This window comes from Mesocricetus auratus, unplaced genomic scaffold (genome assembly GCF_017639785.1).
Source record: "Mesocricetus auratus isolate SY011 unplaced genomic scaffold, BCM_Maur_2.0 Super-Scaffold_100009, whole genome shotgun sequence".
Taxonomy (NCBI): Eukaryota; Metazoa; Chordata; class Mammalia; order Rodentia; family Cricetidae; genus Mesocricetus; species Mesocricetus auratus.
In genome coordinates, this window is record NW_024429193.1 from 56,068,240 (window position 1) to 56,072,950 (window position 4,711).

Below are 4,711 nucleotides of genomic sequence, written 5' to 3' on the forward strand. Positions count from 1 at the left end.
CCCCAACTTGTCAGTTATGCTCCTTGCTGGTTTTTGTTTGTCTGTGTCCTCCACACCCCCCACCCCACTTTGGTCTTGAGTGGTAAACTTTAGGTTTTAAGAAACATGGGGATGCAGACAGCCTCCAAAGCCTAGAGAAACCCTGTCCCGGAAACGAAAGAATCATGGAGATGAAGAGTCTCTTACTACTTTGGCAGTACCATGTCAGGTACTGTGGGGGGTGTGGCTACCCTGAAGGCCCTAAATCCCTTTTCCAAGGTCCCTGGCTAGCTGAGGCAGATCTTTATTGCAGACTTGAAACCAGTGGCTAATCCCTCCTCTAGGTAATGTCTTCCCTTACTTGTTCTAATGCAAATGAGGATTGACCTGCAGTCTCAGGCAAGCATTGACCTATGATCTACCCTCCCAGTCTCAGTGTTTTAAAACAGTATGGCTTCCAGCACTTGGGTTTATCTAGTGGTTTAGTAAGAGACCTCAAATAGCTATGCATCCTAAGTAGTTGCTTTGATCATTTCACTTTAAGAAATAACTATATGAAAAGATGTGGCTGGTAGTTCTGTTCTAGAGTGTCCAACCTTTTGACTTGTGACATGACATGGCCTTCTACATTCATAGCTATGCTGGGATGCTTGTGGTCTGTGGGCTGCAGGCTGGATGCTTCCTAATGCCTTTAGCCCCATCTCCGCCTCTCCAGACCTGCATCTCTTCCCCTTATCCTGTGCCTTAGAAGGCTTCCCTTCTTTAATAATTTTTTTAAACTCTTAACGTCTTTGCCAAAAACAAGTGTTTTCCCATACCCTTGCCTCCTGCCTTGTTGGCCCTCCCCATTTGTGCTGCACGCACCTCCTTTCTAGAACGCTTTCACTCTGGCCCTCGGTAGAACAGGGTGCCTGCTGTGTTCCTGTTATACAGTGAAAGGACCTAGCAATGTAAGCGGATGCCTCATCCAGGCCTGCAACATTGGGAGTATTTGCAGCTGGCCCGTCTTTCTGTCTCACCTAGTCTACATCTGTTTTCAGAGACCATAGCCCTTTCCTCTGCGCCCTACCACACAGACGACTTCTAGACATTCAGCTAAGCGTCAGTCCTTGTCCCACTTCCTCTGGCTCACCAGGTACCGGGCCCTGATACCAACCCTCTTCTGGTGTTGTCCTTTGCTGGCTTGCGTCAAGTGGACACCAGTGTGTCTTGTCCTCCTTTGCCCTCCTCCCACACAACTGGCAAAGGTTTAATGCTTCAGATGTCGAACATGGTGTTTTTGTCCCTGGAGGACTGGGACTTGGGCAACTAGCAGCCAGAAGGCTGAATCCTGGATATTTACCTGTATGTGTTGTAATGCCTCATTCTGATGCCAGAAACATTTGACTCCAGGCTTTGTCTGGATCAATATTTACATGAAGAGTAACTCGTGTGTGAAATGGTGGAATGCAGTTCCCCAGAATGAGCTGACAGGCCCTGACTGATGTCCATCACAAGCACTTGACCTAATGAAGACCATTACTTGGTCTCCCCACCCCTTTTAGTAGAGCTTGTGTTTCCCTTTCAAGTGTCACTTCCTCCATACAGGAGTGAGGCTCCCCTTGTCACCCAGTATCTAGGATTATAGAAATATGCTTCCCAACTTCTCTGTCCAAGGAGCCATTGGGTGACTAAGGTAGGATGACAGAATTACTTGGTTGTAATTGAGGATTACTGTCTATGGAAGATGCTAACAACATTAACAAGACCTGAGAGGACTACAGCAAAGGCCAGTGCTTAACTATGATGACGTTTCTCCAGCAACTCACCTGGTGAGTGATTGCAGCTCAAACATACTTATAGAAGGCCGAGACAGAGGAAGGTTAGGGGTTACGTCTAGATTGATATGTTAAGAGGAGTCTGATGCCACCATGGTAACTGGTCCTCTCTCATTCCACAAGAGGCTGAGGAAGGGTTTGAGAGACCCAAGTGACCACCTAACTCTTTAAGTGATCACAGTAGAGCTGGGGCTATAGTGGTGGTTCTTACCTCCCACCCCATGTGTTCCCCACAGTGGGACCTCAGGGATAAATGCTCTCTAGAAATTCACTGCACTGGCAGATGAACCACACAGAGATCAGCCTCTTGACTGGGCATTCCTTAGATTTCTGTGAGCAGTGCCAAAAGATCTGAGGCAGCTGGGCTGTGTCAGCAGGATTGGTTTTATGCTGTTTCTGACCTAGTTCCTCGGGTTTACCTCTTCTGGGTCTAAGTAGATCAAGGATTTCTCAATCCCTGGGGCATTTCCCCCAAAGCAGTCCTACTGCTTTCGGTGTAGGGAGTGCCCCCAAAGGGACCTTAGAGAAAAGCATGAGAAGCCAGGATCACCTGCATTGTTTGAGGAACTTAGGTGGGAAGGGTGTGTGGTGTGGTGTGTGTGTGTGTATGTGTGTGTGTGTGTGTGTGAGAGAGAGAGAGAGACAACACTAAGGTTGGACTAGATGGTTTATTCCATCCCTTCAACATGGATAGTGCATAAGGCTTTAACTTAAGAGGTACGTTGGAAACTAAAGCCATGAGGAAATAGAATCCCTCCTTGTCCAGGTCTTATGTAACAGGAAAAATAAAAGACCCAGAGACTGATATTGGGGTTCAAACTTCAAGTTGAAGTTCAGAAAAGCAAAGTAACCAGCCACTAGCTCTCACCTCTAACTCAGGCTGAAGGGGCTTATCCACAAGCTCTGGCTAAGCCTCAAACGGCTACCTCTCCTCAGTGTAGCTGGAGAATGAATGCTCCTATCTTCAGTGTGGCTGGAGAATGAATGGCTCCTACTGAATACTGAAGACCCTGCTCCTATCTTTTATACCCCTCTAGTGCTGGGATTAAAGGCATGTGATGTGTTACTCTTTTAGACTGATTCAATTTCATGTATCCCTGGGGGGTCTTGAACTCACAGAGATCTGTCTACCTCTCAATCCTGAGTCCTAGGATTAAAGGTGTGTACCACCACCTCCTAGTTTCTGGCTACTGGGATTAAAGGTGTGTGCCTGGCTTCTATGGTTTGTGGCTGACTTTGCTTTCTGAATCCTCAGGCAAGCTTTAATAAATCATAAATAATATCTCAGCACAGTCTTAGGGTTCTCTGAGTACATGTCTTGTATGTACTAACTTGAAGGTCTCAAAACCTGAGACAGATGGCCATATTCCCATTGCATAGCAGGAGGTGGCCACAAAAGTTTGTAACACGCTAATCTCCCCTACTACTGCCACCCTGAAGTCCCTCCATAAACCCTAGACTGCACTCAAATGTGCCTTATACCAGCCCCTCTCCAGGCTTGAAGTGTTGAGTTGCCTGGTAATAGATCTGTTTCCACTTAGGCAGGAAGGAATTCCTCTAACAGGCCAGCAACTATTCCCAGACAACTGTCCCTTTGTGAATCATGTTTGAGGCACCTACTGAAGGTTGATATGTTTGAGGGACAGTCACTGGGTTCCAGGCCTTGTGTTAACCTTAGCATTGATCTCCCTCGCATGGACTCTGAGACAGATCAACTTTGTACAGATGAGACCAAAAAGCAAGGTGGACGCTAGGGGCTGACTTCGGGGCTGGGACTTTTAGCCCCGCTACAGTACGCTGTGTGTCCACCCCGTGTCCAAGGGAGGCAGGTGGAAGACACACCTACCTTCTGGCAGGGGCGTTTGAGAGGAACAGGGAAGAGGGCATAGCAACGGACTGAACTGACTTGTTAGAAACAGAAGTTGAGTGGAGAGATGGCTCACCTGGTGGAGGTGCCTGCTGCCAAGCCTGCCGACTTGAGTTCAATCCCTGAGGCCCACTTGGTGCAAGAAGAGACGCAACTCCTTCTGCAGGCTGTCCTCTGACCTCCACACACGCACTGTGCCACACCCACGCACTCGTATATACGCCGTGTGATAAGTAACACAATAATAGAAAGTTTAAGTAGCATTTATTTATGGGGTCTGTGTGCGTGAATGGGCACATGTATGAATGCAGGAAGTTACGGGCCTACCTGTGGGAGCTGGTTATTCTATCATATGCGCCCTAGGGGCCAAACTCAGGTCGTCAGTCTTGGTGGCGGCACCTTTACTCAGTGATCCCTCTCACAGCACTCCTCCCTGCCCAACATTTTTAATAGGAAGATTAAGACAACTCAGTTCAAACCAAACCAGGATTCCTATTGTGTATGGCATGAAGTTTTAAATTAGAATTGGAGCACAACCCCCCCCCCTCATTCTCTTAACCAAGAATGTCTAATACACCCGTACTTAGATTTCCTGTGGGCTGGAGGACAGGTGTGTGTGTGTGTGTGTGTGTGTGTGTCGGCGGTGGTGGTGAGGTGTCTGCAGCTGTCAGAAACCAGCTCACCTGCACTAGAACAGTGAAACAGAGAAGGGAGGGCTTTCTGAAAACGCAGAACCCAGAGCAGCACCTGGAATCAAACACCTGTGGATTTTCATGCACTAAATATAGTGGAAGTTGGCTGTCTTATCGGTAAGTAAACATCACAGCAGGGCAGAGCTGCTGTGGGAACAATCTTTACATTGGCTCCTGTGGGAAACAGTGCTGGGCTGTGAGCGGCCTCTGTCAGCTCCACACTGGTCTCACTCACTTCAGCTTCCCTCGGGTTCCCTGTGGCCCTTCCCTTCAGTGGCATACCTGCTGCCCCGTGCCTGGCGTCCCCTCCCCCAACATTCAGATCAGTTTTCCTGGCCCGCATAGGATCTAAGTGT